Source organism: Balaenoptera physalus, assembly GCF_965194825.1.
Source record: "Balaenoptera physalus genome assembly, chromosome: 7".
Taxonomy (NCBI): domain Eukaryota; kingdom Metazoa; phylum Chordata; class Mammalia; order Artiodactyla; family Balaenopteridae; genus Balaenoptera; species Balaenoptera physalus.
In genome coordinates, this window is record NC_138886.1 from 124,533,854 (window position 1) to 124,547,285 (window position 13,432).

Consider the following 13,432-nt stretch of genomic DNA (forward strand, 5'->3'; position numbering starts at 1 on the left):
TTATAAAGAAATCACACTACGATTCTCTTTCTAAGCTGTTCCTTAAAACAGTAGTGCTTAGGAAATCTATTGGAGGCAGAAGCATTCAAGGGTAGCCTAGGGTAAGTGTTAGGCTTAGGTTTAGGCTTAGTGTACGGCTTAGGGTATGGCTTCGGGCAGGGCTTCGGGTACGGCGTAGGGTATGGGTTAGGGTTAGGGTTAGAGTTAGTGTTAGGGCTCTGTTTAGGGTACTGGTTAGGATTAGGGTACGTGTTAGTGTTAGGGTAGGGGTTAGGGTTAGGGTACGCATTAGGGTTAGGGTAGTTATTAAACCTATCTCACTCTCTAGATACCCCTTAGCACGTAAAGGAATATTATTTGGGGGTCCAGCCATGGAGAAGAGTTTAGACACTAGGATAAGATAAGGAACACACCCATTATAAAGAAATCACATTTGGATTCTCTTTTTAAGCTGTTCCTTAAAACACTAGTGCTTAGGAAATCTATTGGAGGCAGAAGCAGTCAAGGGTAGCCTAGGGTTAGGGTTAGGCTTAGGGTTAGGGTTAGGGTACGGCTTAGGGTACGGGTTCTGGGAGGGGTTCGGGTACGGCGTAGGGTATGGGTTAGGGATGGGGTTAGGGTTAGTGTTAGGGTTAGGGCTCGGTTTAGGGTACGGGTTAGGAGTAGGGTACGTGTTAGGGTTAGGGTAGTGGTTAGGGTTAGTGTACGTGTTAGGGTTAAGGTAGTGATTAAACCTATCCGACTCTCTAGATAACCCTTAGCACGTAAAGGAATATTATTTGGAGGTCCAGCCGTGGAGAAGAATTTAGACACTAGGATAAGATAAGGAACACACCCATTATAAAGAAATCACATTAGGATTCTCTTTTTAAGCTTTTCCTTAAAACACTAGTGCTTAGAAAATCTATTGGAGGCAGAAGCAGTCAAGGGTAGCCTAGGGTTAGGGTTAAGCTTAGGGTTAGGCTTAGGGTACGGGTTCGGGGAGGGCTTCGGGTACGGCGTAGGGTATGCGTTAGGGTTAGGGTTAGGTTTAGTGTTTGGGTTAGGGCTCGGTTTAGGGTACGGTTTAGGATTAGGGTACGTGTTAGGGTTAGGGTAGGGGTTAGAGTTAGGTTACGCGTTAGGGTTAGGGTAGTTATTAAACCTATCCCACTCTCTAGATACCCCTTAGCACGTAAAGGAATATTATTTGGGTGTACAGCCATGGAGAAGAGTTTAGACACTAGGTTAAGATAAGGAACACACCCATTATAAAGAAATCACATTAGGATTCTCTTTTAAAGCTGTTCCTTAAAACACTAGTGCTTAGGAAATCTATTGGAGGCAGAAGCAGTCAAGGGTAGCCTAGGGTTAGGGTTAGGGTTAGGGTACGGCTTAGGGTACGGGTTCGGGGAGGGGTTCGGATATGGCGTAGGGTATGAGTTAGGATTAGGGTTAGGGTTAACGCTCGGTGTAGGGTACGGGTTAGGTTTAGGGTACGTGTTAGGGTTAGGGTAGTGGTTAGGGTTAGGGTATGCGTTAGGGTTAGGGTAGTTATTAAACCTATCCCACTCTCTAGATACCCCTTAGCACGTAAAGAAATATTATTTGGGGGTAAAGCCATGGAGAAGAGTTTAGACACTAGGATAAGATGAGGAACACACCCATTATAAAGAAATCACATTAGGATTCTCTTTTTAAGCTGTTCCTTAAAACACTAGTGCTTAGGAAATCTATTTTAGGCAGAAGCAGTCAAGGGTAGCCTAGGGTTAGGGTTATGCTTAGGGTACGGCTTAGGGTACGGGTTCGGGGAGGGCTTCGGGTACAGCGTAGGGTATGGGTTAGGGTTAGGGTTAGGGTTAGTGTTAGGGTTAGGGCTCGGTTTAGGGTCTGGGTTAGGATTAGGGTACGTGTTAGGGTTAGGGTAGGGGTTAGGGTTACGGTACGCGTTAGGGTTAGTGTAGTTATTAAACCTATCCCACTCTCTAGATATCCCTTAGCACGTAAAGGAATATTATTTGGAGTTCCATCCATGGAGAAGAGTTTACACACTAAGATAATATAAGGAACACACACATTATAAAGAAATCACATTAGGATTGTCTTTTTAAGCTGTTCCTTAAAACACTAATGCTTAGGAAATCTATTGGAGGCAGAAGCAGTCAAGGGTAGCCTAGGGTTAGGGTTAGGCTTACGTTTAGGCTTAGTGTACGGCTTAGGGTATGGCTTCGGGGAGGGCTTCGGGTACGGCGTAGGGTATGGGTTAGTGTTAGGGTTAGTGTTAGGGTTAGGGCTCTGTTTAGGGTACAGTTTAGGATTAGGGTACGTGTTAGTGTTAGGGTAGGGGTTAGGGTTAGGGTACGCGTTACGGTTAAGGTAGTGATTAAACCTATCCCACTATCTAGATACACCTTAGCACGTAAAGGAATATTATTTGGAGGTCCAGCCATGGAGAAGAGTTTAGACACTAGGATAAGATAAGGAACACACCCATTATAAAGAAATCACATTAGGATTCTCTTTGTAAGCTGTTCCTTAAAACACTGGTGCTTAGAAAATTTATTGGAGGCAGAAGCAGTCAAGGATAGCCTAGGGTTAGGGTTAGGCTTAGGGTTAGGCTTAGGGTACGGCTTAGGGTACGGGTTCGGGGAGGGCTTCGGGTACGGCGTAGGGTATGGGTTAGGGTTAGGGTTAGGGTTAGTGTTAGTGTTAGGGCTCGGTTTAGGGTACGGGTTAGGATTAGGGTACGTGTTAGTGTTAGGGTAGGGGTTAGGGTTAGGGTACGCGTTAGGGTTAGGGTAGTTATTAAATCTATCCCACTCTCTAGATACCCCTTAGCACGTAAAGCAATATTATTTGGGGGTCCATCCATGGAGAAGAGTTTAGACACTAAGATAATATAAGGAACACACACATTATAAAGAAACCACATTAGGATTCTCTTTTTAAGCTGTTCCTTAAAACACTAGTGCTTAGGAAATCTATTGGAGGCAGAAGCAGTCAAGGGTAGCCTAGGGTTAGGGTTAGGCTTTTGGTTAGGCTTAGGGTACGGCTTAGGGTACGGGTACGGGGAGGGCTTCGTGTACGGCGTAGGGTATGGGTTAGGGTTAGGATTTGGGTTAGTGTTAGGGTTAGGGCTCCGTTTAGGGTACGGGTTAGGATTAGGGTACGTGTTAGGGTTAGGGTAGGGGTTAGGGTTAGGGTACGCATTAGGGTTAGGGTAGTTATTAAACCCATCCCCCTCTCTAGATACCCCTTAGCACGTAAAGGAATATTATTTGGGGGTCCAGCCATGGACAAGAGTTTAGACACTAGGATAAGATAAGGAACACACACATTACAAAGAAATCACACTACGATTCTCTTTTTAAGCTGTTCCTTAAAACACTAGTGCTTAGGAAATCTATTGGAGGCAGAAGCATTCAAGGGTAGCCTAGGGTTAGGGTTAGGCTTAGGTTTAGGCTTAGTGTACGGCTTAGGGTATGGCTTCGGGGAGGGCTTCGGGTACGGCGTAGGGTATGGGTTAGGGTTAGGGTCAGTGTTAGGGTTAGGGCTCTGTTTAGGGTACGGGTTAGGATTAGGGTACGTGTTAGTGTTAGGGTAGGGGGGTTAGGGTTAGGGTACGCGTTAGGGTTAAGGTAGTGATTAAACCTAACCCACTCTCTAGATACCCCTTAGCACGTAAAGGAATATTATTCGGGGGTCCAGCCATGGAGAAGAGTTTAGACACTAGGATAAGATAAAGAACACACCCATTATAAAGAAATCACATTTGGATTCTCTTTTTCAGCTATTCCTTAAAACACTAGTGCTTAGGAAATCTATTGGAGGCAGAAGCAGTCAAGGGTAGCCTAGGGTTAGGGTTAGGCTTAGGGTTAGGGTTAGGGTACGGCTTAGGGTACGGGTTCTGGGAGGGGTTCGGGTACGGCGTAGGGTATGGATTAGGGATGGGGTTAGGGTTAGTGTTAGGGTTAGGGCTCGGTTTAGGGTACGGGTTAGGAGTAGGGTACGTGTTAGGGTTAGGGTAGTGGTTAGGGTTAGTGTACGTGTTAGGGTTAAGGTAGTGATTAAACCTATCCCACTCTCTAGATACCCCTTAGCACGTAAAGGAATATTATTTGGAGGTCCAGCCATGGAGAAGAATTTAGACACTAGGATAAGATAAGGAACACACCCATTATAAAGAAATCACATTAGGATTCTCTATTTAAGCTTTTCCTTAAAACACTAGTGCTTAGAAAATCTATTGGAGGCAGAAGCAGTCAAGGGTAGCCTAGGGTTAGGTTTAGGCTTAGGGTTAGGCTTAGGGTACGGCTTAGGGTACGGGTTCGGGGAGGGCTTCGGGTACGGCGTAGGGTATGGGTTAGGGTTAGGGTTAGTGTTAGGGTTAGGGCTCCGTTTAGGGTACGGGTTAGGATTAGGGTACGTGTTAGGGTTAGGGTAGGGGTTAGGGTTAGGGTACGCGTTAGGGTTAGGGTAGTTATTAAACCTATCCCACTCTCTAGTTACCCCTTAGCACGTAAAGGAATATTATTCGGGGCTCCAGCCATGGAGAAGAGTTTAGACACTAGGATAAGATAAGGAACACACCCATTATAAAAAATCACATTAGGATTCTCTTTTAAAGCTGTTCCTTAAAACACTAGTGCATACGAAATCTATTGGAGGCAGAAGCAGTCAAGGGTAGCCTAGGGTTAGGGTTAGGCTTAGGGTTAGGCTTAGGGTATGGCTTAGGGTACGGGTTCGGGGAGGGCTTCGGGTACAGTGTAGGGTATGGGTTAGGGTTAGGGTTAGGGTTAGTTTTAGGGTTAGGGCTCGGTTTAGGGTCTGGGTTTGGATTAGGGTACGTGTTACGTTTAGGGTAGTGGTTAGGGTTAGTGTACGTGTTAGGGTTAGGGTAGTTATTAAACCTATCCCACTCTCTAGATACCCCTTAGCACGTAAAGGAATATTATTTGGGGGTCCATCCATGGAGAAGAGTTTAGACACTAGGAAAAGATAAGGAACACACCCATTATAAAGAAATCACATTAGGATTCTCTTTTTAAGCTGTTCCTTAAAACACTAGTTCATAGGAAATCTATTGGAGGCAGAAGCAGTCAAGGGTAGCCTGGGGTTAGGGTTAGGCTTAGGGTTAGGGTTAGGGTACGGCTTAGGGTACGGGTTCTGGGAGAGGTTCGGGTACGGCGTAGGGTATGGGTTAGGGTTAGGGTTAAGGTTATTGTTAGGTTTAGGGCTCGGTTTAGGGTATGGGTTACGATTAGTGTACGTGTTAGGGTTAGGGTAGTGGGTAGGGTTAGTGTACGTGTTAGGGTTAGTGTAGTGATTAAACCTATCCCACTCTCTAGATAACCCTTAGCACGTAAAGGAATATTATTTGGGGGTCCAGCCATGGAGAAAAGTTTAGACACTAGGATAAGATAAGGAACATACCCATTATAAATAAATCACATTAGGATTCTCTTTTTAAGCTGTTCCTTAAAACACTAGTGCTTAGGAAATCTATTGGAGGCAGAAGCAGTCAAGGGTAGCCTAGGTTTAGGGTTAGGCTTAGGGTTAGGCTTAGGGTACGGCTTAGGGTACGGGTTCGGGGAGGGCTTCGAGTACGGTGTAGGGTATGGGTTAGGGTTAGTGTTAGGGTTAGTGTTAGGGTTAGGGCTCGGTTTAGGGTATTGGTTATGATTAGGGTACTTGTTAGGGTTAGGGTAGGGGTTAGGGTTAGGGTACGCGTTAGGGTTAGTGTAGTTATTAAACCTATCCCACTCTCTAGATACCCCTTAGCATGTAAAGGAATATTATTTGGGGGTCCAGCCATGGAGAAGAATTTAGACACTAGGATAAGATAAGGAACACATCCATTATAAAGAAATCACATTAAGATTCTCTTTTTAAGCTGTTCCTTAAAACACTAGTGCTTAGGAAATCTATTGGAGGCAGAAGCAGTCAAGGGTAGCCTAGGGTTAGGTTTAGGCTTAGGGTTAGGTTTAGGGTACGGCTTAGGGTACGGGTTCGGGGAGGGGTTCGGATATGGCGTAGGGTATGAGTTAGGGTTAGGGATAGGGTTAGGGCTCGGTTTAGGGTACGGGTTAGGATTAGGGTACGTGTTAGGGTTAGGGTAGGGGTTAGGGTTAGGGTACGTGTTAGGGTTAGGGTAGTGATTAAACCTATCCCACTCTCTAGATACCCCTTAGCACGTAAAGGAATATTATTTGGGGGTCCAGCCATGGAGAAGTGTTTAGACACTAAGATAATATAAGGAACACACACATTATAAAGAATTCACATTAGTATTCTCTTTTTAAGCTGTTCCTTAAAACACTAGTGCTTAGGAAATCTATTGGAGGCAGAAGCAGTCAAGTGTAGCCTAGGGTTAGGGTTAGGCTTAGGGTACGGCTTAGGGTACGGGTTCGGTGAGGGCTTCGGGTACGGCGTAGCGTATGGGTTAGGGTTAGGGTTAGGGTTAGTGTTAGGGTTAGGGCTCGGTTTAGGGTACGGTTTAGGATTAGGGTACGTGTTAGTGTTAGGGTAGGGGTTAGGGTTAGGGTACGTGTTAGGGTTAGGGTAGTTATTAAACCTATCCCACTCTCTATATACCCCTTAGCACGTAAAGGAATATTATTTGGGGGTCCAGCCATGGAGAAGAGTTTAGACACTAGGATAAGATAAGGAACACACCCATTATAAAGAAATCACATTAGGATTCTCTTTTTAAGCTGTTCCTTAAAACACTAGTGCATAGGAAATCTATTGGAGGCAGAAGCAGTCAAGGGTAGCCTAGGGTTAGGGTTAGGCTTAGGGTTAGGGTTAGGGTACGGCTTAGGGTACGGGTTCTGGGAGGGGTTCTTGTACGGCGTAGGGTATGGGTTAGGGTTAGGGTTAGGGTTAGTGTTAGGTTTAGGGCTCGGTTTAGGGTATGGGTTAGGATTATGGTACGTGTTAGGGTTAGGGTAGTGGTTAGGGTTAATGTACGTGTTAGGGTTAGGGTAGTGATTAAACCTATCCCACTCTCTAGATACCCCTTAGCATGTAAAGGAATATTATTTGGGGGTCCAGCCATGGAGAAAAGTTTAGACACTAGGATAAGATAAGGAACACACCCATTATAAAGAAATCACATTAGGATTCTCTTTTTAAGCTGTTCCTTAAAACACTAGTGCTTAGGAAATCTATTGGAGGCAGAATCATTCAAGTGTAGCCTAGGGTTAGGGTTAGGCTTCGGGTTAGGCTTAGGGTACGGTTTCGGGGAGGGCTTCGGGTACGGCGTTGGGTATGGGTTAGGGTTAGGGTTAGGGTTAGTGTTATGGTTAGGGCTCGGTTTAGGTTATTGGTTAGGATTAGGGTACGTGTTAGGGTTACGGTAGGGGTTAGGGTTAGGGTACGCATTAGGGTTAGTGTAGTTATTAAACCTATCCCACTCTGTAGATACCCCTTAGCAGGTAAAGGAATATTATTTGGAGGTCCAGAAATGGAGAAGAGTTTAGACACTAAGATAAGATAAGGAACACACCCATTATAAGGAAATCACATTAGGATTCTCCTTTTAAGCTGTTCCTTAAAACACTAGTGCTTAGAAAATCTATTGGAGGCAGAAGCAGTCAAGGGTAGCCTAGGGTTAGGGTTAGGCTTAGGGTTAGGCTTAGGGTACGGCTTAGGGTACGGGTTCGGGGAGGGCTTCGGGTACGGCGTAGGGTATGGGTTAGGGTTAGGGTTAGGGTTAGTGTTAGGGTTAGGGCTCGGTTTAGGGTACGGGTTAGGATTAGGGTACGTTTTAGTGTTAAGGTAGGGGTTAGGGTTAGGGTACGCGTTAGGGTTAGGGTAGTTATTAAACCTATCCCACTCTCTAGATACCCCTTAGCACGTAAAGGAATATTATTTGGGGGTCCAGCCATGGAGAAGAATTTAGACACTAGGATAATATAAGGAACACACCCATTATAAAGAAATCACATTAGGATTCTCTTTTTAAGCTGTTCCTTAAAACACTAGTGCTTAGGAAATCTATTGGAGGCAGAATCAGTCAAGTGTAGCCTAGGGTTAGGGTTAGGCTTAGGGTTAGGCTTAGGGTACGGCTTAGGGTACGGGTTCGGGGAGGGGTTCGTGTACGGCGTAGGGTATGGGTTAGGGTTAGGGTTTGGGTTAGTGTTAGGGTTAGGGCTCCGTTTAGGGTACTCGTTAGGATTAGGGTACGTGTTAGGGTTAAGGTAGGGGTTAGGGTTAGGGTATGCGTTAGGGTTAGGGTAGTTATTAAACCTATCCCACTCTCTAGATACCCCTTAGCACGTAAAGGAATATTATTTGGGGGTCCAGCCATGGAGAAGAGTTTAGACACTAGGATTAGATAAGGAACACACCCATTATAAAGAAATCACATTAGGTTTCTCTTTTTAAGCTTGTCCTTAAAACACTAGTGCTTAGGAAATCTATTGGAGGCAGAAGCAGTCAAGGGTAGCCTAGGGTTAGGGTCAGGCTTAGGGTTAGGTTTAGGGTACGGCTTAGGGTACGGGTTCGGGGAGGGGTTCGGATATGGCGTAGGGTATGAGTTAGGGTTAGGGTTAGGGTTAGGGCTCGGTTTAGGGTACGGGTTAGGATTAGGGTACGTGTTAGGGTTAGGGTAGGGGTAGGGTTAGGGTACGCGTAAGGGTTAGGGTAGTGATTAAACCTATCCCGCTCTCTAGATACCCCTCAGCACGTAAAGGAATATTATTTGGGGGTCCAGCCATGGAGAAGATTTTAGACACTAAGATAAAATAAGGAACACACACATTATAAAGAAATCACATTAGGATTCTCTTTTTAAGCTGTTCCTTAAAACACTAGTGCTTAGGAAATCTATTGGAGGCAGAAGCAGTCAAGGTTAGCCTAGGGTTAGGGTTAGGCTTAGTGTTAGGCTTAGGGTAAGGCTTAGGGTACGGGTTCGGGGAGGGCTTCGGGTACGGCGTAGGGTATGGGTTAGGGTTAGGGTTAGGGTTAGTGTTAGGGTTAGGGCTCGGTTTAGGGTACGGGTTAGGATTAGGGTACGTTTTAGTGTTAAGGTAGGGGTTAGGGTTAGGGTACGCGTTAGGGTTAGGGTAGTTATTAAACCTATCCCACTCTCTAGATACCCCTTAGCACGTAAAGGAATATTATTTGGGGGTCCAGCCATGGAGAAGAATTTAGACACTAGGATAATATAAGGAACACACCCATTATAAAGAAATCACATTAGGATTCTCTTTTTAAGCTGTTCCTTAAAACACTAGTGCTTAGGAAATCTATTGGAGGCAGAATCAGTCAAGTGTAGCCTAGGGTTAGGGTTAGGCTTAGGGTTAGGCTTAGGGTACGGCTTAGGGTACGGGTTCGGGGAGGGGTTCGTGTACGGCGTAGGGTATGGGTTAGGGTTAGGGTTTGGGTTAGTGTTAGGGTTAGGGCTCCGTTTAGGGTACTCGTTAGGATTAGGGTACGTGTTAGGGTTAAGGTAGGGGTTAGGGTTAGGGTACGCGTTAGGGTTAGGGTAGTTATTAAACCTATCCCACTCTCTAGATACCCCTTAGCACGTAAAGGAATATTATTTGGGGGTCCAGCCATGGAGAAGAGTTTAGACACTAAGATAAAATAAGGAACACACACATTATAAAGAAATCACATTAGGATTCTCTTTTTAAGCTGTTCCTTAAAACACTAGTGCTTAGGAAATCTATTGGAGGCAGAAGCAGTCAAGGTTAGCCTAGGGTTAGGGTTAGGCTTAGTGTTAGGCTTAGGGTAAGGCTTAGGGTACGGGTTCGGGGAGGGCTTCGGGTACGGTGTAGGGTATGGGTTAGGGTTAGGGTTAGGGTTAATGTTAGGGTTAGGGCTCGGTGTAGGGTACGGTTTAGGATTAGGGTACGTGTTAGGGTTAGGGTAGGGGTTAGGGTTAGTGTACGTGTTAGGGTTAAGATAGTGATTAAACCTATCCCACACTCTAGATACCCCTTAGCACGTAAAGGAATATTATTTGGGGGTCCAGCCATTGAGAAGAGTTTAGACACTAGGATAAGATAAGGAACACACCCATTATAAAGAAATCACATTAGGATTCTCTTTTTAAGCTGTTCCTTAAAACACTAGTGCTTAGGAAATCTATTGGAGGCAGAAGCAGTCAAGGGTAGCCTAGGGTTAGGGTTAGGCTTAGGGTTAGGCTTAGGGTACGGCTTAGGGTACGGGTTCGGGGAGGGCTTCGGGTACAGCGTAGGGTATGGGTTACGGTTAGGGTTAGGGTTAGTGTTAGGGTTAGGGCTCGGTTTAGGGTCTGGGTTAGGATTAGTATACGTGTTAGGGTTAGGGTAGTGGTTAGGGTTAGTGTATGTGTTAGGGTTAGTGTAGTGATTAAACCTATCCCACTCTCTAGATGCCCCTTAGCACGTAAAGGAATATTATTTGGGGGTCCAGCCATGGAGAAAAGTTTAGAAACTAGGATAAGATAAGGAACATACCCATGATAAAGAAATCACATTAGGATTCTCTTTTTAAGCTGGTCCTTAAAACACTAGTGCTTAGGAAATCTATTGGAGGCAGAAGCAGTCAAGGGTAGCCTAGGGTTAGTGTTAGGGTTAGGTTTAGGGTACGGCTTAGGGTACGGGTTCGGGGAGGGGTTCGGATATGGCGTAGGGTATGAGTTAGGGTTAGGGTTAGGGTTAGGGCTCGGTTTAGGGTACGGGTTAGGATTAGAGTACGGGTTAGGGTTAGGGTAGGGGTTAGGGTTAGGGTACGCGTTAGGGTTAGGGTAGTTATTAAACCTATCCCACTCTCTAGATACCCCTTAGCACGTAAAGGAATATTATTTGGGGGTCCAGCCATGGAGAAGAGTTTAGACACTAAGATAATATAAGGAACACACACATTATAAAGAAATCACATTAGGATTCCCTTTTTAAGCTGTTCCTTAAAACACTAGTGCTTAGGAAATCTATTGGAGGCAGAAGCAGTCAAGGGTAGCCTAGGGTTAGGGATAGGCTTAGGGTTAGGCTTAGGGTACGGCTTAGGGTACGGGTTCAGGGAGGGGTTCGTGTACGGCGTAGGGTATGGGTTAGGGTTAGGGTTTGGGTTAGTGTTAGGGTTAGGGCTCCGTTTAGGGTACGGGTTAGGATTAGGGTACGTGTTAGGGTTAGGGTAGGGGTTAGGGTTAGGGTATGCGTTAGGGTTAGGGTAGTTATTAAACCTATCCCACTCTCTAGATACCCCTTAGCACGTAAAGGAATATTATTTGTGGATCCAGCCATGGAGAAGAGTTTAGACACTAGGATAAGATAAGGAACACACCTATTATAAAGAAATCACATTAGGATTCTCTTTTTAAGCTCTTCCTTAAAACACTAGTGCTTAGGAAATCTATTGGAGGCAGAAGCAGTGAAGGGTAGCCTAGGGTTAGGATTAGGCTTAGGGTATGGCTTAGGGTATGGGTTTGGGTAGGGCTTCGTGTACGGTGTAGGGTATGGGTTAGGGTTAGGGTTAGTGTTAGGTTTAGGGCTCGGTTTAGGGTACGTGTTAGGATTAGGGTACGTGTTAGGGTTAGTGTAGGGGTTAGGGTTAGGGTACGCGTTAGGGGTAGGGTAGTTATTAAACCTATCCCACTCTCTAGATACCCCTTAGCACGTAAAGGAATATTATTTGGGGGTCCAGCCATGGAGAAGAGTTTAGACACTAGGATAAGATAAGGAACACACCCATTATAAAGAAATCACTTTAGGATTCTCTTTTTAAGCTGTTCCTTAAAACACTAGTGCTTAGGAAATCTATTGGAGGCAGAAGCAGTCAAGGGTAGCCTAGGGTTAGGGTTAGGCTTAGGGTTAGGCTTAGGGTACGGCTTAGGGTACGGGTTCGGGGAGGGCTTCGAGTACGGCGTAGGGTATGGTTTAGGGTTAGGGTTAGGGTTAGTGTTAGGGTTAGTGCTCGGTTTAGGGTATTGGTTAGGATTAGGGTACGTGTTAGGGTTAGGGTAGGGGTTAGGGTTAGGGTACGCGGTAGTGTTAGTGTAGTTATTATACCTATCCCACTCTCTAGATACCCCTTAGCAAGTAAAGGAATATTATTTGGAGGTCCAGCCATGGAGAAGAGTTTAGACACTAGGATAAGATAAGGAACACACCCATTATAAATAAATCACTTTAGGATTCTATTTTTAAGCTGTTCCTTAAAACACTAGTGCTTAGGAAATCTATTGGAGGCAGAAGCAGTCAAGGGTAGCCTAGGGTTAGGGTTAGGCTTAGGGTTAGGGTTAGGGTACGGCTTAGGGTACGGGTTCGGGGAGGGGTTCGGATATGGCGTAGGGTATGAGTTAGGGTTACGGTTAGGGTTAGGGCTCGGTTTAGGGTACGGGTTAGGATTAGGGTACGTGTTAGGGTTAGGGTAGGGGTTAGGGTTAGGGTACGCGTTAGGGTTAGGGTAGTTATTAAACCTATCCCACTCTCTAGATACACCTTAGCATGTAAAGGAATATTATTTGGGGTCCAGCCATGGAGAAGAGTTTAGACACTAGGATAAGATAAGGAACACACCCATTATAAAGAAATCACATTAGGATTCTCTTTTTAAGCTGTTCCTTAAAACACTAGTGCTTAGGAATTCTATTTGAGGCAGAAGCAGTCAAGGGTAGCCTAGGGTTAGGGTTAGGCTTAGGGTTAGGCTTAGGGTACGGCTTAGGGTACGGGTTCGGGGAGGGCTTCGAGTACGGCGGAGGGTATGGGTTAGGGTTAGGGTTAGGGTTAGTGTTAGGGTTAGGGCTCGGTTTAGGTTATTTGTTAGGATTAGGGTACGTGTTAGGGTTAGGGTAGGGGTTAGGGTTAGGGTACGTGTTAGGGTTAGTGTAGATATTAAACCTATCCCACTCTCTAGATACCCCTTAGCACGTAAAGGAACATTATTTGGAGGTCCAGCCATGGAGAAGAGTTTAGACACTAGGATAAGATAAGGAACACACCCATTATTAAGAAATCACATTAGGATTCTCTTTTTAAGCTGTTCCTTAAAACACTAGTGCTTAGGAAATCTATTGGAGGCAGAAGCAGTCAAGGGTAGCCTAGGGTTGGGTTAGTCTTAGGGTTAGGGTTAGGGTACGGCTTAGGGTACGGGTTCGGGGAGGGGTTCGGATATGGCGTAGGGTATGAGTTAGGGTTAGGGTTAGGGTTAGGGCTCGGTTTAGGGTACGGGTTAGGATTAGGGTACATGTTAGGGTTAGGGTAGGGGTTAGGATTAGGGTACGCGTTAGGGTTAGGGTAGTTATTAAACCTATCCCACTCTCTAGATACCCCTTAGCATGTAAAGGAATATTATTTGGGGGTCCAGCCATGGAGAAGAGTTTAGACACTACGATAAAATAAGGAACACACCCATTATAAAGAAATCACATTAGGAATCTCTTTTTAAGCTGTTCCTTAAAACACTAGTGCTTAGGAAATCTATTGGAGGCAGAAGCATTCAAGGGTAGCCTAGGCTTAGGGAT